The following is a 23735-nucleotide window of genomic DNA, read 5'->3' as shown; positions in this document are numbered from 1 at the left end:
GGGGGCTCTCCTGGGTTTTCGTGATGGGGATGCTGGGGGCGGTGGTTGGAGGATGGGGGTGGGGTGCAGAATGAGGAGGGAGGGGAAGGGCCTGCTGTGGTTCTTCTCTCCAAGAGGGATGGTGGGGGCGGGGGTGGTTGGCGAGTGGGGGTGGGGAGAGGGGGGATTTCGGCTCCGTCGTGGAATCTAGAGAAGCACTAGGGTTCTATCACTGGCGTTGAGCCTTAGAAGGTGGGTTTTCAAAATTGCAAGGCGTGACCTTTCCCGTCTCAAAAAGCGTGAAATCCTGACAAGGTGCCGTCTGTTCTAGGTTCTGGGAGAGAGGTTTCTGCTTTCGAAGTTTCTGTTCCGTTCCTCTCTGCTTTTCGTCGTTCCAGGACTAGATAAAGGTTTAAAAATCATCAAGGCTAAGGGAAAGACTGTTGTGTCGTTCGTGTTGAGCGCTGTATTATCTGCATTTGGGAATGCGAGTTTCTCAGGTTTGTTTTCATTGCCCTTTGCAATAAAAAGCCCGTACTAGGGAGACCCCCTGGGAAAAGAAAAGGACAAGGCTTATTAATGGTATGCCGGGTTTGGTTTTTGAATTTCCTGAAGGACAGGAGATACATCCTTGTAGCATTTCGCTTGGTTTTCAGAAGAGTAGAAATTGTAGAATAAGCGTATGTCTTTGCTGGAAGTCCCCTTGTATTCATTTAAATTATCCCTTCGAGATTAACCAACTCCCCTTTGATTTGGATTTGGAATAGATCCAGTTTTCCTAATTGGAGCCATCATCTTGTAATTGCTTGTAATTCTTCTCTGGGTTATCAAATCTATGGCAAGCTTATAGAACAGCAGGAATAGTTTTTTCCGTCGTCTTGATTAAACAGTTTTAATGTAAATGTTATGGCCTTCCTTGGAAATGTGAACATTTGCAGAATAGCACAAGTTTAAATTATAGCCCCCCCCCTCCCCGGAATTTTGTAAAGCCTTTCCCGCCCCAGCTCATCTCCAAGAACTGGGCCCTCCCGATCCTTACACTGAAGAAGCAAGGGCTTCTGGGATGGTAGCTTTGCCTTACAAACTCATGCTCATGTTTGCTTAAGAAGAGTATGTATTAACAAGGCATTTGCCTTTTATGTGGTGAGACTACAGTGTTTTCCCATTTTTGGTTACATAAGGTTCCAATCAAGTCTTTACGTTCAGTCTTTAAAAATGCTTATTTAACATTTTTAAGGGCAAATATAATCTTTATGCAAGAGGAAATTGGTCAGATAGGCCGTGATTTGTGCAAACCACCTCACAATAAGTACACAGTCAAAGACAACCATATAGATTCCGTAACCATATATGGTTTATGAAATTCTAGGCCACCATTCCCATATTTAATTTTCAGAAAAGGAAATTTTTTTTTCAACCAAGTCTAGATTTTTGAGTGAAATTAAGAAAAATTGTGTAAGATTTGAATTGATGAAATTCCTCTTGTATAATAGCACTGCGTTGGAGGTTAAATATATATTAAATGAATGGGCCGCTAAAACAAGATAATTATTTTTTACTGGAAGTATTAAACTGGAAATGTTTAAAAGGAAATAGATTTTTGGTCACAAAGATCGACAAGAATGCATTTATTTGCACTATTGTGTTATAATGTTAATATGGTATTCGTTCTGTGCCCAAGTAACAATAGAAAAAATAGCATATTTTTATAATACAACTGAAGTTCTTTTTCTGTGAGAAGTAGAATGCAGAAAGTGGTAAAAATCTTTTACAGAGAGAAGCATATTGATAGGAAATGGGCTTTAAGTTTCTCTCTGGCCAAAAGGTGTAAATGGTGTATCTTTTACCTGGCTTTTTGAAAATCTGTTGCCCTGTAAAACTGGAAGAAAAAAAGATGAAAGATATTTCAGGAATGAACAGAAATCGGATCAAATTCTCTTGCTAGATGCGCTTATAACTTTTACTGATACCCATTTGAAAATTTGTAAATCAAGTTTTCGTCTAAGAAATTCACCCTCACCTCTGAAGTTTGAGCATTAAAAAAGTTTGTTGAAGGCATGGAAGGTAGTCTCCTTCGCGGAAGCCTGTTTTCCCACTCTCCACCTCCTAGTTCCCTTCTCCCCCTCGCCTCCACACACACTCCCCCCCCCCCCCCCCCGCCCCACTGTGGTGCCACTGACTTTGGCTTTTATAACCTTGTGGGAGTTGAACCAAATGTTCCTGCTTGCTTGAACTCTAGGCCTTATCTGTTTGGCTGCTTTCCCCAGCTTTTGCCTACTGAACTTTTTTTTGGGTTAATTGAACTATCTAGTTGTTTGGATTTGGGATAAAAGGGAGTAGACTATAATAATTTTCTCTTGAAAGATCTTTTCTTTTAGCTCCTGTGGAACAAGAGCAGAGAAAGGTTCATTTTTGGTCAGTGGTGTACTTAATTAAGCAGAATATATGACTGTTCGTTTATTCAACAAACATTTGCTGAGTTACCTCCTCTGTTGAAGGCTCTGTGCTGGGTGTGGGGGTATATGGTTGATAAGAAATGGCTTCCGCCTTTCTGGTGCAGTTATGATAATGAAAAATAGACAATGAATGTGTTGTGAATAATCAAGAATTGTCTGGAGTTTTTGGACATACACATGGCAACCTTCTGTATGGTAAATCTGCTTCACCATGCAAACAATGGGGGCGTTTCTTTCCGGTCACTTATTCACTGCGTCATATGTACCTTGCCTTCTCAAAGAAGACATGTTTTTTTTTTTTTTTTTTTTCATTTTGGGAAATCATATGGTTATAAGTCATGTTAGGGTCTATGGCCTTTTCTTTTTTAAAAAAATAAATTTTATGTAAAGTAAGACATAGCTGATTTCTTGATGTTTACATTCAGCTTTGTATTACTGTATAGAGTAGGGAGAAGTGGATGGCTGGCATCCCCTCCTGTGACTTCATGCATCTCTGGTGGCAAATTGGGCCTCCCCAAAATATTTTCTAGGGTCAACTTTGAATTATGGGTAATAATGGATGACGGAGCCCAGAAGAGTGGGGATAGTCCTAAATAGTGGCTCGAATAAACCTTTCATCCTCTACAGGGCTACTTCCTGAGTGTCTGGAGAAATTCCCTCTTTATGGATAGTGCCACCCTGGTGATTTTCAGCCAGGGCGCTTTTGCCCCCCAAGGGTCACTCAACAATTTTTGCCAGATGTGGTCTACTGGCATCCAGTTGGTTGAGGCAGGGATGCTGCTTAAATATCCAACAATACGTAGGGCAGTGCCCGGCGGCAAATAATTATCTAGCCTGAAATGTCGATAATGCTGAGGCTGATGTAATTTCCTCTACGAAATGTAGTAGAACATAATTCCAGGAGAGTGGAAAACAATAACAGTGTCTTGAGGGGACTGAGTAGTTGGCAGAGCTCACTTTATTAGTCTCAAAAATGACTAGTTCCAGCCGGGTGCTGTGGTTCACGCCTATAATCCCAGCACTTTGGGAGGCTGAGGCAGGCGGATCATGAGCTCAGGAGGCAAAGGTTGCTGTGAGCTGAGATTGCACCACTGCACTCCAGCCTGGGTGACAGAGCGAGACCCTGTCTCTAAATAAATAAATAAGACTAGTTGCTGCATACTAACCTGAAGAATTAAAGAAAATAACAGCTACCATTTATGGCACTTACTCTGTGCCAGAGGACTTGTATACATTATATATTCTCTTCATTTTGTAAATGAGGAACCACGCTCAGAGAGGTAAAGGAACTTGCCCAGGGCCTCACAGCTGGTCAAGGTTAGAAATAGAAATCAGAATTAAGACTGTTACTCCTTTGAAGTTCGTGGTTTTAAGCACAGCTATGTATTATCTCCCTTGCGGCACACATCAGTCAAAATCTTAACAAAATGAAAGTTACTATATGTCTTATAAACCATTGGGTTAGCCTGAGAGTAATTAAAACCATGAATATTAAATGTGATTATACTTGGAGTAAGTGACAAGGAGTAGGGGGAAAAGGGAACCAGCATTAATTGAACACCTACTAAAATTTCAGGAAGCACACAATTAAATATACACCCATTATCTAATTTGATCCTCACAGCAACTCTGCAGTTATGATGCATATTTTACAGATGAGAGTGGGAGATGTTTGGTAAGCAACTTGTCTAAGATTGCACAACTAGTAAGCAGCAGTGTTGGGATTTGAAATGATGTCCCACAACTTAGCCACTCTTTGCTGCTTACTCTGAAGTTTGGAAGTAAGTTGAGCTTCTTGGAGAAAGGAGGGTAGCTGGTCCTGGGTAAAATGTAATTTTAGGCTGGGCGCAGTGGCTCACACCTGTAATCCCAGCACTTTGGGAGACCAAGGCGGGTGGATCACCTGAGGTCAGGAGTTCAAGACCAACCTGGCCAACCCTGTCATGGCTAAAACACAAAAATTAGCCGGGTGTGGTAGCGGGCACCTATTATCCCAGCTACTCCAGAGGCTGAGGCAAGGAAAATTGCTTGAACAAGGAGGCAAAGGTTGCAGTGACCCGAGACTGTGCCACTGCACTCCAGCCTGGGCAACAGAGCAAGACCCTGCCTCAAAAAAAAACAAAACAAAACAAAAAAAGGAATTTGAGAGGTAACGTGTAGTAGATGATGGGTTATATTCAGGTAGAGAATAGGGAGGTGAATCGCTGTTCCTTCCTCAGCTGATGAGAATTGAATTCTACATGGAATTTGTTCTACACATATACTCAAATCGAAACAGTGATTGTCATTTTGTTCAACTTCATTTTCTATCTTATCTGAATTTTCCAAACTGTGCTTTGATAACCATAAACCTGGAAGTTACGGAAGTCTGTGCTTATCCTTTCAGTAGATCACCTTCCACCTTTCTTAGGGCTGTCCTATGGAACTTAGGGGTGACAGCATTTGGTTTTTGTCTTCTTTTTACACAATTTAAACATTTGTCCTTGCTATGGAAGTTGTTTTTATAATACGCAGTATCAAATTCATACTTGTGTTTTCCGTATGGGGGTGTTTTGTTTTGACAACTAAATATTTATTTTAAGTTTTGATGTGTTTTGTTTCAGAGCACAAAAAGAGGAAACATTTAAAAACCAGCCCAATCACAATCATTTTGTCTGGAAAGCATTTTTGGGGGGGACAGCGGGGGGCAGGAAAAGGACCGCATGTTTCATTTCATTTACTTCAAATTGGAAAGGAATTTTAACCATGATTCTCAAGAGCCAGGATGCTGGAAAAAAATGTTATTTAGATGAAATGTGTGTTTTGATTTCCACATAGAACTGAGCCATAGATTCTGATTATAATAATAATGTCCTGATTCTACTACAGCAATCAGCCACTTGGGTAATCAACCACTGTGTATAGACATCTGATTTGTCCCATCCCCCATTGATTCATTTAGAGTAGAGTTGAAAAATCTGGTAGAATTTGCAAGAATGAATGATCCTTTTGAAAATCAGATTTTTCAATGAGAATAGTACTTTTTATTGGAGGGAAATGCAGAAAATATAGAAAAGCTTCAAGAAGAAAACAAAAATCAGTCATAATCCACCATCCAGAAATTAATGACAGTATTTTGCATGTCCCTTAAAAATGCAATACTTTCTAAAAGTGGTGGATTCAAGCCCATTGTACAACCTCTAACTTATATAGTCTATTTTTTTAAATGACTAGGAGATTTTTCTGAATGATTGCTGCATCTCTAGATAGAAGTCGAGGACTTAACCCATGAAAAGGGAAAGCTGCCAGGTAGTTGGAGAACTATGCTATAGCCTCTTCCTGGCAGCTGTGTAAAGAAGCTTAAGGATAGCTCCTTCAAATTTCTCCTCTTCCAGCTTGAATGATCGAGTTTCAGTGCTAAAAGAGGCTGTCAGTACCTACCCCCTGTTATTTTACAGATGAGGAAACTGAGGCTCAGAGGGACCAAGCACCTAATGTGCTAATGTCAGAGTTCCAGCTTGAATTTTTAGGTTGTCTTCATAGGCAGATAAAGTTTTATTTCCTAAAGATTCCTCACAGTCAAGAACTTTTTCATGGCCTGCCCCTCAAAAGAACAAGTTCCTCTGTTGGGAATATGCTATAAAGGATACTAAAAGGTCAAGTGTAATATTTCCTAATTTCAGAATATGTTCAGAACAAGTGTGGGCAGTACAGGAATTTTTCATGTTACTTGCCTTATTGAAATTGAACATTCAGTGGTGAGGAACCTCTTGGATGCGTCTAGCTCTCAGTTTAATTTCCCCTCCTCTATGAGGCAAGTGCCAAGGCATGTGAAGTATGTCTGTAGGTACACAAACGAAAGATGACATTAAAAAAGTCTTAAAAAAAATAAAATAAAAGAGTCTTTAGAAATAGTAGCCTGGAAGATCAAAATTAGAGGTTTTGCTTCATGAAAGTATTTTTTTTCTTTATAAAGGGAGATATCTGTTGAAATTAGGGGATAGAGATTTTAAAGATTGCATCTGCTTCCAAACTAAGGTGGAAAGTTAAATTGTAGTAAATGCATGCAGTGTGGTATCATTAAACTGCACACATATACATGAAATTATTGTTTTAATCTGGCATTCTTTTTTATTTTTTGAGATGGAGTCTCGCTGTGTTGCCTAGGCTGGAGTACAATGGTACTCTCTTGGTTCACTGCAACCTCTGCCTCCCGGGTTCAAGTGATTCTCTTGCCTCAGCCTCCCGAGTAGCTGGTATTACAGGCACGTGCCACCACACCTGACTAATTTTTGTATTTTTAGTAGAGACAGGGTTTCACCATGTTGGCCAGGCTGGTCTCAAACTCCTGACCTCAGGTGATCCACCCGCCTTGGCCTCCCAAAGTGCTGGGATTACAGGCGTGAGCCACTGCACCTGGCCTTAATCTGGCATTCTTTAAAAAATCAGTTATTTCTCTTTCTTCCCCCTTTTCTCCTGCCCCACTTCATTTCTTCCTGTAGCTGTGAGGGTCACACTCTCTTTGTGTCTGTTCCACTCTCAGGGTGACTTGTCTTTCAGTCCACCAGACTGCACCCACTTTCCTTTTTCCAGGCTCTCCATGTATCCGTATCCCTCTATCACATTCATCTGCCATCGCGTCCTGCCCTTGTCCCCGTTTTCCAGTGTTGCAATTACCCTACCCTGGGCTGGGCCAGGGCTGTTTTTCAGCCTAGGCTGGGCAGAGAAGCTGATCTCCAGGGCAGGTGTGGAGTGAAAAGAGTTGTAGTCACTCTGTACAGAAATGTAATTGACAAAATAGGATTAAACAAAATATGTACAGGAATTATATAGGCTATGTATTCATGTAAACTTGTGAACACAAAATCATCCCTTCTTTATAGCCAGAGACCCAGCAAATGCTAAAGCTACATGAATAATGAGTGTGGATATCTATTGCCAAGGGCTTACTATTTGAACAAGTGAGAGAATTGTACTCTTGCCTAGGGGTGTATTTTTAAGTAGTTTTTGCTCTTGTTCTTTATTATTGCCTGCTAATAGATACATATATTGTCAGTAAGTAACCAAACTCTCCTCAGCCTCCTATATACACTGTATTTCTCTTCTGAAAATGGATTTTCTTTGGTGTTTAAACAACTGAGATTTACTTGGTGTCATTTTTGAACTACTATGGATATAAAATGCACAGATAGAAAATACCCGTGGACTGTTTTTGAAATGCAGTGAAACCTAGAAAAAGAAAAGAACAATCAAAATAATAAGTATCTCGTCAGCATTTTACTGCTTGTAGAATTGATGTTTTGTTTACCCACATAAAAACTCTCTGGATGTTATTCCTATTGCAAGACATAGTCGTTTTTACTCCTATTCTTTATTATTGCCTGCTAATGGATATGTACATTGTCAGTAAGTGACCAACTCTCCCCAGCTTCCTGTAGTACACTATATTTCTCTTCTGAAAATAGATTTCGCTCTGTATTTAAACCACAGATTTACTTCTGCCTCATTTTTGAACTACTATAGATATAAAAGACACAGATAGAAAATACCTGTGGACAGTTTTTGAAATGCATTGAAATCTAGAAAAAGAAAAGAACAATCAAAATAATACTTATTATATCTCTTGTTAGCATTTTACTGCTTCTATTTATTCACATAAAAACTCTCTGGTTGTTATTTCTATTACAAGACATTAAATGTTCCATAGACTTTTTCTTTTTCTTTTTCTTTTTCTTTTCTTTTTTTTTTTTTTGAGACAGAGTTTCACTCTTGTTCTGGCTGGAGTGTAATGGCACAATCTCGGCTCACTACAACCTCTGCCTCCTGGGTTCAAGTGATTCTCCTGCCTCAGCCTCCCCAGTAGCTGGGACTATAGGCATCTACCACCACGCCCAGCTAATTTTTGGTAGAGATGGTGTTTTACCATGTTGGCCAGGCTGGTCTCGATCTCCTGATGTCAGGTGATCCGCCTGCCTTGGCCTCCCAAAGTGCTGAGGTTACAGGTGTGAGCTGTTCCATAGACTTTCTAATCACAAGAATTTGTAGTATTCACAAGATTTTAAATTTCCTTTTCAGTACTAAGGATATGATTGCTGGGAATGCAAAGTCTTTATTGGCAAGATTGTTTTGACAAGGATGGCATAAAATTAATGTCTATACTTGATTAATTTATAAGTCTTGTCACTCACTTTTAGTTTTACAGTGTGGATTAGGCTGTTTGATTATTGTCAGATTTGAAATGTGTGATTTATGAGACATTAAGGCTTGGTTTTCCAGTGCACTCTGCCGGGTCTACTTTTATGCATCATTCTTGTTTGGGAAGCTGATTGCAAGTATGACTACAGACATAATCAATCACCTGCACTTTCAGGTGGCCAGGTGGACTGAAGTAACAGGTTTCCCCCCAGGCTTCTCAGAGACTAAAGAGTGTACACACAGACACACACACACACACACACAAACACACACAGAGAGAGAGAGAGAGAGGCAGACATGCAAATTATCAGTCCAAAAATATTTGTATCACTAAGCCAAAGCATTGGATTTAAACATTCAACTTAACAAACTGTTTTTCAACAAGTTCTAGCAAGTACCCTGTAAATGATCGTCAGTTCACCTACAACAATGAAAAGAGAAAGTCCTTAGCCACATAGCTTCTAGAGGCTGAAAAGGCACTTTAAGCTGCTTGTCAAAGATTCCACACCTTCAGATGCCAGAGTCAACACAAGTTTTCAAACCCTAGACCCATTCCCTTCTGGACCACAGAAGGTCTGCTTCTTTTAAAGAGGAATTTTCCAATGCACAAAGCACAGCTAATCACACGAAGGAAAGAAACCAGGCAGCCAAACTCATACGAGGAAGTGAAAGTTTATACTTGCATCTTATAGCAGATGGCCTTTGTTAGAGCCACTTTAAAAATGCCAGCTTTACTGATCATGATTTAGGTACAAAAACCGGCATCCAAGTAAAGCCTCCAATGTGATGAGTTTAGACAGATGTATATACCCATGAAACCACTGCCCCAATCAGGACGTGGAATGTTTTTATCACCCCCATGAATTTATCCCTGCTCCTTTTCCAGTAACATTCTTCCTCCACCCCTTTCCCCAGACATGCTTTTATGTGAGAGCCATTTTCAAAACTCAGATTTGAAAGTTTGTGGATCTTCCTCTATAAAAAGACTAGATTTATATCCAAAATACAATTGTCTTCTCTATGTTTAAAATAATATTACAGATAAATTCTAGGTATTGATTTTTTAGAATCTTTTCCTGATCCTCTGCAAGTAAGCTACGTAGTAAATAGTTTCATTATGTACTTGAAGAGAAATTACACCCAAAAGAAAAACAATTTTGATAGAAAAGCAGTGTATGTTCTTCCCAAGTAGTTACAGTGAGATGTCAAATCCCTCAGGAGCAGAAAAAGTAAAATTTGAATTTTGCTTCATACTGATTTGTAAAGTAAAAATGAAGACTGAGAATAAAGGTTATCTGTCTAATCTATGTAATCATTCATCCATCCATCCCTCCAGCTAGTGTGTGTATATATGTTTCTATCTCTCTCTCTATCTCTCTAATCATTCATATATTCGTCCAGCTAGTGTGTGTATATATGTTTCTATATAAAATTACTATGTATTAATAACTGTATCCCTTGAGGCTTCCAAGAGATTTGAAGGCTTCAGAGTGAATTTTCTGTGCATGAAAAGTGTACTGTCTTTACACACTTAGGTGCAAAGCAAGCTTTTCATATGCTGTTATTATGCTCATTGATACATTTAATCGAACTAATAATTATTGGGCAATTTAAAGTCTACTTCATGGAGGTGCAATTTGTCCCTTCCTTTGTCATCTTCTAGAAAAATCCAAGTGTCAAAAAATACTTCACTGGCTCTCTCTCTGTTCTGTTGCCACTACTTTGGTATGCATCTAGTCTCCTCTTGCCATTCTCGATTTCTACTGTTTCTGCCCTGTCTTCCTTCCCTGACTTTCTGCCTCCATGTCTTTTCCCATCTCCTGATGTCACTTCTCTTGCACTGCTCTGCTTTCTCATGAGAAAGCCATTTTTACAAACTTCTCAAGACCGAGAGGGCAGCAGACTAATTCCAACATGTCAGACAGTGTCTCGGAGTCTGTTTCTCCTATGATCAAACACTTTTCACACTCCTTTCCAGTTTCAAGTTGTACTGGAGATTGGAGAGTTGTGAAAGGATGGTTTTGGTTTTCGGATGATCAAAGTTGAATATACTTGCTGGGCAGTGTTATGACCATCTTTGAAACCATGAATCATTCAAAATAAATGAATAGTTTACATTATAATATTCCTAGAAAACTTTCTTTGATAACTGTAAAGCAATTAATATTGTCCTGAGATAAGGTGATTTATAGTTTTTCAGAATGGGCCATAAAAATATTAAAGAATCGCTTCAACATTTGTCTAAACCTATAAAATGCACAACACAAAGAAGGAACCCTAATGTAAACCGTGGACTTTAGTTCATAATAACGTATTAACGTTGGCCCATCAATTAGGACAAATGTACCACATCAGTACAAGATGTTTATAAAAGGAGAAACTGGGCAGTGGATGCTACGGAGGTATATAGAAACTCAGTGCTTCCTGCTTAGTTTTTCTGTAAACCTAAAACTTCTCAAAAAGTAGTCTGTTAATTGAAAAAAAACTCTTCAAATATATGGGTTTCAGAAATACAAAGTCTGGATCGGGAACTTTTTATCATTACCTTGGGGATTAAAGTCCAGTGTTTGTGGCCAGGTGTGGTGGTTTATGTCTGCAATCCCAGCACTCTGGGAGGCCAAGGCGGGTGGATCACTTGAGACTAGGAATTTTAGACCAGCCTGGCCAACATGGCAAAACCCTGTCTCCACTAAAAATACAAAAATTAGTTGGGCATGATGCATGTGCCTGTACTTCCAGCTACTCGGGTGGTTGAGGTGGGAGAATCACTTGAACCTAGGTGGTGGAGGTTGCAGTGAGCCGAGATGGCACCACTGCACTCAACCTGGGAGACAGAGTGAGACACTACCATAAATAAATAAATAAATAAATAAATCAAATCCACTGTTTTTCAGAATGAGTAAAATAGGAGACATGTTTCTCCTTGAGTGATGTAACTTGTGGTATGAGCCCCTGAAAAGGGAAAGTATGAGCTTCCAGGACAGCTCCCCAGTACCTCCAATGCCATGTCTAGTTGCACAATAGTCAGTAGATAGGTCAGTGGGAGCACTGGGCTTGGACTTCGCATGCCACCCTTGAAACATCATGCCATCTTTGCAGTGGAGTCCCAGATTTGACAAATTCCCTGCCCTATAACACAGTAGGGCCCTCTTTTGATCCTTACATTTGTGGTATTGCCAGCAACAGTGATAGTTAGTGAGCATATGCCAACTCCAAGCCAATATCCAGGTCAGAGTTCAATTGCTTTGGGCCAAAGGCCATTATTGCATGGCTTGTAGAAGCATAGACCCAACGCCAGAACTTCCATGCACTTACTCCATATGGACAGCTCTACAGTAAACGTGTGAAAAGATTCAGTTTTTATAGGCATTAATGTAAATGGTTTCTTTATATTGGAACTGGGTAGCTATGATGAGCAATTACAAGTATGCATTGCTTTCTTGAGTTGGCAGTGAGAACAGAACATTCTGTGGTATGTGGTAGTAGGGGTGAGGGGAGAATCAGGTCCAAGAGGGACACCTCAACTAACAAGGAAAAGAAAAAAACTGAGAAGGCATCAAGAATTAGAAGGTAAATGGGAGCCATCACTCAAGCACCCGGGTATTTTGTTGTTGTCGAGGCAGAGTTTCACTCTCGTTGCCCAGGCTGGATTGCAATGGGGCGATCTCAACTCATCACAACCTCTGCCTCCTGGGTTCAAGCGATTCTCCTGCCTCAGCCTCCCAAGTAGCTGGGATTACAAGCATGCACCACCACACCCAGCTAATTTTTTGTATTTTTCCTAGAGATGGGGTTTCTCCATGTTGGTCAGGCTGGTCTTGAACTCCCGACCTCAGGTGATCTACCTGCCTCGGCATCACAGAATGCTAGGATTACAGGCATGAGCCACTGTGCCCGGCTAACACCCAGGTATCTTAAAGAAGTGGTTGTCTGTCAGGACTTTGATAACACCCAGGGTGAAAAACTTCATAGTTCATGCGATTATCTGAAAAATAGCAATAAAGGGAAGAGTTGGTTAAAGAGTTCACCTGTTTAATTTTTTTTTTTTTTGAAATGGTGTCTTGCTCTGTCACACAGGCTGGAATGATCATGGCTCACTGCAGCCTTGGCCTCCCAGGTTCAAGCAATCCCTCTGCCTTAGCCTCCTGAGTAGCTGGAGACTACAGGTGTGCACCAGCAACCTATCTAATGTTTTAGTTTTGTAGAGGCAGAGTCTCACTATATTGTCCAGACTGGTCTCAAACTCCTGCTTGTTTAGCTTATTAAACTTTATTTCGTGTATTGGAAATAATTATTTGTGTACATATCTGTTATGTATACTCATTGTAACATCTATTGTTAGACAGTTTTTTTCCTTAATTTCATTGGTTGCCTGAATTGACTATATATGTGGTACCACCTGTAAGACGCAGATTTTGATGAGGAAAGGGAGAAAGAGGATAAAAATAACCTCTCCCTCAAGTCCCATTTCGTGATGGAAGCTGGGATTCCAGTTCAGTGTCCAGGCTAACTGGTCACTTGATGCCAGTAGTGAGCCAAATGGTGGCACTGCCACTGCATTTCTTTCAGTCAGCTTCACAGTTGACACCAAATCCTGCAGCTGATGTGACTTTATAGCAATTCTTGTTGATTGGAAAGATGGCAAAAGTCACCATCTAACCAAATCATAATATGTTTGTTTCCCAGGTATAGACAGGCTAGGTTAGTCATTGGGCCTAGCATAGTCGTGCTCCCTAATTGCTGTAAGTACCTGGAAGTACTAGGGGAGGTGCAGTGGCAGTGGCTTGTGGGACAGGCATGTGACAGCATCCTTTTGCCCCCTTGCTGCTCACCCACCTGCTTCTTGCCACCCATTGGCTCCTCTTCGTCTTCCCCTCAATCTCCTCTTTACACTTAATCCAGCTACTTTTGAATTTTCTGTTAAGGAACCAGGAGGGCCTCAGCATGAAAAAAAAAATGGCATAAATATTCAAACCACCAGAGCAACGCACTTTATAATTCTTGGACTGCCTGATTGTTACTGCTGCAGTGTTTTGTTGGTGTTAAATGGGACTTAGGGTATTTTGTAAATATTTTCTGACATACAACTTGAAAGTTGAATTTTGTCACCTTATAAACGTAGTTATCATTTCTGCCACTTTTAAACCCCGTTAAGTTTTCCTTATGTGCTTATGATTATCCCTATAGCAGATAACAGCAGCTTGCGTGCTGATATGAGGGATTTGCTCCAGGGCTAATTGATTGGAGCAGAGCTGCCCACTTGTTGAAGTGTAAGGAAACAGTTCATGGAGTGCCAAAGCCAGCTTAGTAAAAGTATGGGGATGAGTACTTAGTAAGATGAAATAAAAAAATGTTTGTCAAGTGCTTACTCACATGAGCAAGTCACTTTGCTAGGCTTGCTAGATACTATGGGGAGCCTTAAAACAACAGTGGTTTCTTCAAGGCCAGGCATGGTGGCTCACTCCTGTAGCACTTTGGGAGGCCAAGGTGGGCAGATCACTTGAGGTCAGGAGTTCAAGACCAGCCTGGCCAACATGATGAAACCCTGTCTCTACTAAAAATACAAGAAGAAAAAAAAAAAAAAAAAGGCGTGCTGGTGTGTGCATGTGCTTCCAGACACTTGGGAGGCTGAGGCAGGAGGATCACTTGAACCTGGGAGATGGAGGTTGCAGTGAGCTGAGATTGTGCTACTGCACTCCAGTTTGGGTGACAGAGACAGACCCTGTCTCAAAACAAAACAAAACAAAACAAACAAACAAACAAACAAAAAAAACGAAAAAAAAAACAAAAAACAAAAAACAAAACAAAAAAACCCACAAAAACCAAAAAACAACAACAACAACAAAAAACCCAGTGATCTCTTCAGGCAAACAATGGCCATTCTAATTGGAGGTAGAAAGAGTACTGAACTGCATAGGGTGTGGGGAGAGAGTCAGGAGTTTTAAATCCTAGCCCAATTTCTGCCAGTAAGCATTGAAACCTCTGGGAAAAGCATCTCCCCACTCTGGGTCTCAGTTTATTAAAAAGCAACTGAACAAGATCATCTTTAAGATATTCTGTTGATTTATTCATAAATGTGGAAGAAATTCCAGAAAACAGAAGCTTGAGCCCAAGAGTTCCAGACCAGCCTGGGCAACATGGTGAGACTGTGTCTCTACAAAAAATACAAAAAATTAGCCCAGTGAGGTGGTGTGCGCTTGTTGTCCCTGTTAGGAGGCTGAGGTGGGAGGATCAAATGAGCCCAGGAGGCTGCAGTGAGCTATGATCATGCCAGTGTACTCCATCCTGTGTGGCAGAGTGAGACCCTGTCTCAAAAAATTATATACATAAAGTACATATATCTATACTATATAATACTAGTTGTGACTATAGACCAGTGTTTTTCAAAGTGAGGTCCTTGGATCAGCATCATCAGCACCACGAGCTTGTTAGAAATGCAAATTTCACGGGCCCCACTCCAGACCTGGAGAATCAGAAATGCTGGGAATTGGGCCCAGCCATCTGTGTCCTGACAAGGTCCTCTCTCAGGAGATTTTGAGGCACAATAAAGTCTGACAATTACAGGCTGTAGGAATTTGGGGCAGTGGTTCTCAGCCTCGGCTATACAACAGATTCATCTAAGGAAACTTTGTTGGGGGTGGGGCATTGTCTTTGTTTGTGCTGCTTTAACAGAATACCTGAGACTGGGTACCTTATAAAGAACAGAAATTGATTTCTCATGGTTCTGGAGACTGGAAGTCTAAGATCAAGGTGCCAGCAGGTTCGGTTGTCTGGTGAGGGCTGCTCTCTGCTTCCTAGATGACACTTCACTGCTCCAGTCTCCAGAGGGGAGGAACGCCCTGCCCTCATGTGGCGGAAGGCAGAAGGGCAGGAGAGCCAAAGGCTCTCATGAAGCTTTAATTCCATCCAGGAGGGAGGAGCCCCTGTAGTTTAATGACCCCACCTCTTAAAGGCCCCATCTATCAATACCATCACATTGGCAATTAAGTTTCAACACCTGAATCTTGGACACATTACATCACTAGTTGCTTTGGCTCCCCAGGCGCAGCCAGTTTTGAGAATCACTGGTTTAGGGGACAGTGGCATGAGCCAAGACCCTTGTCATTCTCTAGTGGCAGTGAACCTCAGAGGCAGGGAATTAGCCAAAGCCAGAGGCTTGAATTTCATGCTAAGAAAGTTTGCCTTTAGATGACTGTAGAGAAAGGTTTTTGGCAATGGGAGTGATACATTTGAGGTGGTACATTTGAGAGATGATTCTGATGCTAGCTAGATGAAGAAGAGGGCATACCCATAGTTAAGAAATCTGATGAAATAGTCTGGTGTAAAGTGATAATGGGTCCAATTAGGACCATAGAAATGAAATTATAAGGAAGAAAATGTATGAAAGCTCTTTGCAGGAAAACTGGGTAGTGTTTGGCGCTGGTCACTGGGGTAACAGCAGTGTGTGTTAGAATGTCTTTGGTTCAGGAGCTCCTCTCAGATTTCTAGGATGCCCAGTGCTCTCTAGATGCATCTGGCAAAATTGTTATGTCTGGATCTGTACAATTCTTTGTTGTTTGTTGCTTTGATTTAGGAGTTATAATGTGGAGGTGATCTAGAGCAAGTTATAGAAAAGTACAGAATTGTAGTCACCTCAAAAGCTACCCATGGTCATCATGTCAGAGGAAAAAAATGCTGTTTTTCTTTTAAGGAAAGAATGCTTGGAGTTGTGGGAAAGTTGTAAACTTGGCAATGAGTAATTCAAGCCTATCAGTCAATTAAGTGGATTTTTATTTTATCATTTGTTTTATTTGGGAGCTGCTGTAATAGTCATTGAGAAGACATCAGTCTTCATATTTTTAAAACAAAACAAAAATACCATTGAACATTAGGGCAAAGGACAAGAATTTCAAGGTTTTACCTTGTGACTTTAGCAAATATTTGCTGCTCCACTTTTCTTGCTAGATTTTGCCATTTCACTTGTGTTTTTGCTTTGTTTCAGTTTGCTCTTTGTGCTTGATAACTGTAGTTTCCTCAATTTTGTTTTGAGACATAGTCTTGCTCTCTTGCCCAGGCTAGAGTGCAGTGGCACAATCTCAGCTCACTGCAACCTCCGCCTCCCAAGTTCAAGTGATTCTCGTGCCTTGGCCTCCTAAGTAGCTGAAATTATAGGCTCACACCACCATGTCTGGCTCATTTTTTTGTTTTTAGTAGAGACTGGATTTCACGATGTTGGCCAGGCTGGTCTTGACCTCCCAAAGTGCTGGGATTACAGGCGTGTGCCTCTGTGCCCAGCCTCTATTCTATTTTTGATGGTTTTTTTATTCATAAATATTCTTAATGTTTTAATATTCCAGTTAAAAATATGTATTTTTCCTTTTATGTTTTCCCCCAATATACTTACTCTTCCTTTATGACTAAAAATTCTTTAAATTTGCATCCAGAAATGGCTCACAGAAAGAGCTCCTTTGTATTTATTTAGGGCATGGTGGGGCTTTTTGTTAGTTTCTAGGTCATGCCACATCTGGAAGGAAATACACCTTTTATTTACTAATTTCAAAATCTATGAAAGCAGATTCAGTATTATAAAGGGTTGCATATATTCCTATGCAAAGTTAAAAATGACTCACTACTCCAACTTTGGTAAATGTGTGCACTTTTTAGTTTTTGAAAGTACTGCAAAAAACCGCAGAAAAATCTGGACTAATCAAAACTTGAAATTTTTAGTATATCTAGTAGATATCTTTTAAAGATTATAACTCATCTTTTCCCAAACTGGATAAGTATAAATCCTCTCTTTCCAAATTGTGAGGAATATTATGATTATATCATATAAAATAAATATAGAAACGTGTGGAATAAATGATCTTCCAGAGTATGGCATATATCACCAGATAATACTCTAACTAAATATAAGGACACAAAACTGGACTTTATTATATTTCTATAACTTTTAATATTCTCTAGTTTTTGCTTGTTTATTAAATGAATATGCTGTTAAAGATTTTGTTATGTTGTAGGTCTTGATTGTGTTGGAATTATTAAAAATGAGTACTGTACTGTACTGCTTATTTCCAATAAATTATTTTGCCAAATGAGAGCCAGTTTGCCAGTTTTTTGTTAAAGGAAATGAGCCAGTGGCTACCTCAGTTGTATTTATCATTGCCTTTTATGGTAAACATTTAAAATGTGTTTTTAGTGGTGCGCATGCCAATGTTTCTGACCTCTATAGTGGCATAAGTATTTGAATAAAAGTGAGGTAAATGAGAAGTCTGTGCCGCCCAGTACCATCACAAGTGTACCTAATTAAGAAGCTGTTTGGAATTCACTGCTCTTTGATATCTTGGGTGGGAGAGAATATTCTGGACGTGATTAAGGAACCGTTACCATGACAATCACATTCAAAGAATTGAGAGGAGACAATGAGTCTGTGGGGATCATCTCTTTTGATTGATTCGACTCGTCTTTTAAGTTCATTCAGACAGCTGTTGTCTCTGGATTTTCTTTTCCACGTAATTCACCCAATTGATTGGTGATGTGGGGATCATTGAAGCTTGGTTGTCAGTAGTGACAGGGTCAGCAGTGTCCATGACCAAAATACTTTTGCTAAACCTGAAGGAGAGTGATTGTATATGTTAAATGTCATTAAAAAGTAACTCCTGGCTTCTTCTGGAATAATATAAATTGTTTGTCTTTCACTTATTAATTCTGTCAGGGTGGGATAAGATTACCATGATCTCCTTGAAAGCATGACTGGCCCTAAAGTGTTTGGGCTTTATTTTGGATTACTTTGCTGTCATCTTACCCAGTGTGTTTGGCTGCTGTTCTGTTTTTATTCTTTGCCTTGAACAATATTGTCAACATAATTTGTATGATGTTCTGGTCAGAGACACAGTTACACACTGCAGATTGAAAAGTACACACAAATATACCTACCGTTAGTGTCTTCAGCCTCATGACCCCAGCTAATGTTAAGTGGGACATGTTAATACAGATGGTAGAGTGAAATGGAGATACAAAGGTAGTTCAGATCTCACTGTCAGTTTTTCTCCTTCTTTGTGCACTAATTCTGGGTGGAGGAAACATGAACTATGGAAGGAAAACTGCTCCAGCCGGGGCTTGAGTTGGATCTCATGCCAGAGCTTTGCCAACTTAGCCTTTGGGACTTTCTCTCTTCTGCCCTCTGGAGGGTGTCAGAGAACATTAAATGCAAGGGCTTTCTGGAAAGGATACCCAGGATTTGGTCTGGATACTAGAAGACAATTTACCTGTTCTCTTCCCCCCTGTAGCCCCTCCAAGCTGGAATGTGTAGAGGAAAGGAACAGACAGAGAGATGGCAGGGAAGCCATTAGCAAGGTGGGAATCGTATGAAGGACGTGATTTTGGTTCTTGAAAAAGAGAACTGTAGTCCATCGAGTAGAATTGGTATGAATATCTCTAGGAAAAATCAGTTCCAGAAGGGTAAGATGAAATATGCTAAAGATAGTGTGTGACAGATTCAAGTTTGAAGCTTCAGTTGGATTGAATCTAAAGAGATATGTTTGGTGCCAAGTGTCAGTGGCGGCATATGAAGTCATTACCCATGTTTGATACCTGTTTGACTCTTTGCCTGCTATGAGAATAGTACCAAGTATGTATTTAACATTCAGTGGTTACCTTTTGTGGGGAAGGCACTGCTAAATGCTTTGCATGCAGGTACCTCCCTATCTCTATGAGGTAGGTTGCCATTATGATGCTCATAGAGGCTGGACAGCTAATATGAGGTGGAGCCAGTATTTGAGCTCAGGCAGTCTGACTGTGGTGCCCCTGCTATGAACAGCTCTGCATGCTGCATTCCTCCTGCATCTGCATGAAAGGGTGTGGAACCTTCTAGAAACAGTGAGTTCCATAAGAGTGGAGTGTGGTGGTGGGAGATGAGATGGTTTAAAGCCTTTTATGTGTACATACCATGCTAAGTACTAGGAGATAGAAATGAAATGAGACATTTTTTGTTTCTGCCACCAAGATACTTAACATCTTACAGAACAAACAAAACCTAACATGAACCAATCCAGAGTCATATGATAGAATATGAAAATATTTTCTGGAAAGGATAGCCAGGGTCCCAGTCTGGTTACTAGAAGACACTTTATCTGTTCCCTTCCCCACCTGTAGCTCCTCCAAGCTGGAATGCATAGAGGTGAGGAGCAGACAGAGTGATGGCAGGGAAGCCATTGGCAAGGTGGGAATCTTAGGGAGGAAGTGATTTTTGGTTCTTGAAGAAGAGAACCAGATTCCATCAAGTAGAATCGGTATGAATTGTACCCATCTCTAGGAAAAGTCAACTCCAGAAGGGTGAGTAAGATGAAATGTGCTAAGGGTAGCGTGTGACAGATGCAGGTTTGAAGCTTCAGTTGGATTGAATATAAAGAGAGGTATATTTGGCGCCAAGCCTTAGTGGCAGCGTATAAAGTCATCATCCATGTTGGATAACTGTTTGACTCTTTGCCTGCCGCAATAATAGTACCAAGTATGTATTTAACATTCAGTGGTCACCTTGTGTGGGGGAGGCACTGCTAAATGCTTTGCATGCAGGTACCTCCCTATTTCTATGAGGTAGGTTACCATTATGATGCTCACCAAGTATGTATTTAACATTCAGTGGTTACCTTGTGTGGGGGAGGCACTGCTAAATGCTTTGCATGCAGGTACCTCCCTATTTCTATGAGGTAGGTTGCCATTATGATGCTCATAGAGGCTGGACAGCTAATATGAGGTGGAGCCAGTATTTGAGCCCAGGCAGTCTGACTGTGGTGCCCCTGCTGTGAACAGCTGTGCATGCTGCATTCCTCCTGCATCTGCATGAAAGGGTGTGGAATCTTCTAGAAACAGTGAGTTCCAGAAGAGTGAAGTGTGGTAGTCAGAGATGAGATGGAGTAGAGCCTTTTGCGTAAAAATACCATGCTAAGTACTGGGAGACAGAAATGAAGTGAGACACTTGTTTTTGCCCACTTGATACATAACATCTTACAAAACAAACAAAACCTAACATGAACCAATCCAGATTCGTATGATAGACTATGAAAATATTGTCTCTATTTAAGCACAGGTGGGAGGAGGACTAGAAGGAGTTCCTTTGAATTAAGGCACTTTAAAACATTTGCTTTCAAATTTTAGCGCTTCACCTCAGAAACAAAATTTGCCTTCTTTTAGGCTTTTGTCCTGGCAGACAAGAACCCTCCCTGTCCCTGTGGTCAGCAGATTTGCCCATTTTGAGTTGGGAACATTGTCTTCAGCCTTGTCTTCTTGACAATCCTGACAGTGGTCATCAGGATCTCTAAAAGATGAACCCATTAGACTAGTGAACTAACTGCCCCAGCTGTTTATTTACCAGCACATTCACAGTTTTTCCATCTATAATCACTGCCTGTGTGAAGATCAGCCTGGAAGTGGTTGGAGGGTGGGGTGGGATGGGTGGTTACACACCTGGTTGTAATCCTTGGTTAATTTTTGCCCTGTTTTCATCCGCACTTCTGTGTCTGCTGTGTGCCAGGCATTGACCTGGGTGTGGGGACAGAGCAGTGCAAAAACAGGCAGGGTCCCCTGCTCAGGGCACTATGTTTTCCTCAGATTTCATTTGCTCATGTACATTTTCATGGTTGATCTGAAAGCGGCCTTTGGTGTGAATTCTAGGATTTCACACTTTTGGGATAATGCAGTGGTCACACTCCCTTTCTACTTTGCCCCAGCCAGTCCTTTCTGAATAAAGGTCAGGTAGTTGGGGTAGGAAGATGGTGATGTGAATGGGCCTGTGGGGAGATTGCAGGGGCTTGGAGAGGGCAGCATGTCATGGCTGGCTGTATTTGTGTCGGGGATGGGAACGGCACAGGGCACACCTGTTTCCTAGTGCTGCAGAATCCTCGCCCTGAGATGAGCCTGCCCACTAGCCCGCATCCTAATCCTGCTGTTGATTGGAGATAACTTCAGCGGTCACAGGGCACCTCGTCTCCATGGCAACCCCTCTAAATATTCCTCTGGTGACTTGTGCTCTACATTCTGGCTGGATCCAAGCCCTCCTGTGGCAAAATATTCTAAAGATGTTAAAAGAGAGAGAAAAAAAGGCTCAACTAATAAATCTATTCTAAACGACTGAGTCATTTGTTTTGATTACCCGGGTGATTGCCAAATGTTAATTTAAAACTGAAATAGGGCATGAGCTCACTCCCTTAACAATGTGAGTGTTTGAGCTAATACAGCGTGATAATGAGGGAGCCAGATCCACTGCCAGTGCTCATGTTATATGATAAACAGACATTTGGAGAAATATGCAGAACATCTTGGCAGTTTTCCTTTCACTGTAAGGGTTGTAAATACAAAGTAGAATGTGTTACCATGAGCCATTTCAAAGGAGGTTGACTTGATTTTTTTAGAATTCAGAACTTCGCTTCTAAAAAGGTAACTTTGCCTCTTGATTCTCATTTTTTCCCTAACTTAGGCACCTTGGGATTTGTTTTCAACCGTATCCACCCCTTGCTGAATACATTCTGCCACACATCCAGTGTGAGGTAAGTTTCACTAATTGCCACAAATTCTTATACTGATTGCCAACCTTCCAAGTTGTGGTATTAGGGGTGGCATTGTACAAAGGGCTTTATTTGTACAGGAGGTTTCAGAAGGTTCATTTTAATTGACCCAACCAATATCACTGCTTACCCTAAATATTAGCTCTTGGGGAGAATGCCTTTTCAAGGGAAAATCTCATTTGTTTTCAGCTTGGGGGTATGTAAAGGGAATTTGCCAGGCACAACAAAACTGTTCAAAGATCTTCTTGAAAATAAAGATCTGCTCGTGTCGCTGCATGAACAGTAGGGAGCAGGAAAGCTGCATGGAGCAAATACTGGGACAGGAGGAAGGAGAGTCTTGCTGCCAGCCAGGAGGAGGTTAGGGTGACCTGATCAGCTATTAGGAATCTTTCTCCGTGGGTGGAAGGAGCCAGGGTATGGGACCGGCACTGCAAAATCTGGTGATAGGAAGTCCAAAGAGTGCTTCTGGTGGGTGACATTAATAGGGTCCAGGAGATTTTCTTCTGATTTGCCCTCAAGTTCAGAACAACCTGTGGGCAGCCGGGTCAGGCAGACCCTTCATGTCACATGCATTGGATAAGCATCCCCTGTCCTCTTCATTTAGCCACAGTGACTTGTTTATACTCTGTGATGACTCAGGGTTCCTCAATTTTCTCTTTGAGAGAAGAACATTGACCTTTGATGGCTCATCCAGGCACGATATAGGAATGGTCCCTGCCCGGTCTCCATGCGCTCACAAGAGGAGATAGAACCTTTGCCTGCACTGTACCTGTCAGGATTTCCCATTTCATCCCTCAAAAGGTTGCTGAGATTTTACCTTCACCTTCATCCTGCCCATGCCAGCATGCAGCCACATGGTCAGTATAGGTACTTAGATTTCAGTCAGGGTACATGCTCACCAGGTGACAAGAGTTGCCTTTGTTGCAATGTCTACTTGCTACAGAATTCTACCCAGATTTTAAAATATATCTCGTCAAATACCTAAATATCTGAATTTTATAATCTGTTTCATCAGTTATGGTGGTAGTTGGAAGTCCTTCCAAAGCCCTGGGGCTTGAAGCAGGCTCAGTGATGAAAGCTTCAGCAGCTTCCCTCTGCTGCTGGAGATGCAGTCTTCATTTTTGGGTCTAAATCCTGCTATCACTCTCATTCATAGCCTTTACCTATAATGGTTGTTTTCAAACTTAAAAAAAAAAATGATAGAAACCTGTCTTCAAAAAATGCAAATCTTTAGATCTAACCCCAATAGAGAAAACCAAAGCTTAACTGCTTTGGCTCACGTAGGAGGCTATGACTCTGTCACTCTCCTTGGAGGAACCCTACAGCAGTTTTCAAGTATAGTACCCTATTGAAAGAGCAGAGAGTTTAGCTGTGTGCCCTTTCCCAGCTCTTATTTTTATTTTCCCACAGAAAAGAGACTAGGTTCTTTAAGGAGATATAAAGAAGGGAGATATAAAGATATAAAGGTTCTTTAAGGAGATATAGAGACATCCTCTCATCAGATGGAAATGCCAGCTAGGTGGCTATTCACATGCATTATTTGCCCTTGGTAATTCCATAGCAATCTGCAAATTCAATCAGCTTC

At 41.0% G+C, this 23735-nt stretch overlaps 1 protein-coding gene across 2 annotated transcripts in view; it reads left to right on the top strand.

Annotated features, from left to right (window-relative positions):
• FHL1 (four and a half LIM domains 1) overlaps positions 1–23735 on the top strand; it is a 65702-nt gene that overhangs the window by 755 nt on the left and 41212 nt on the right. The window contains exon 2 of one of the 2 annotated variants that reach the window (XM_074391680.1): positions 22063–22132. The exons of the other annotated variant lie outside the window; for it this stretch is intronic. The gene's annotated coding sequence lies outside the window, so the exon portion shown is untranslated. The remainder of the gene's footprint in view (positions 1–22062; positions 22133–23735) is intronic. 2 annotated transcript variants of the gene reach the window in all.

The sequence above is a fragment of the Saimiri boliviensis genome, chromosome X (genome assembly GCF_048565385.1).
Source record: "Saimiri boliviensis isolate mSaiBol1 chromosome X, mSaiBol1.pri, whole genome shotgun sequence".
Classification (NCBI taxonomy): domain Eukaryota; kingdom Metazoa; phylum Chordata; class Mammalia; order Primates; family Cebidae; genus Saimiri; species Saimiri boliviensis.
Note: the sequence above shows the minus strand (reverse complement) of the source record. Positions and strands in the feature narration are given on the sequence as shown.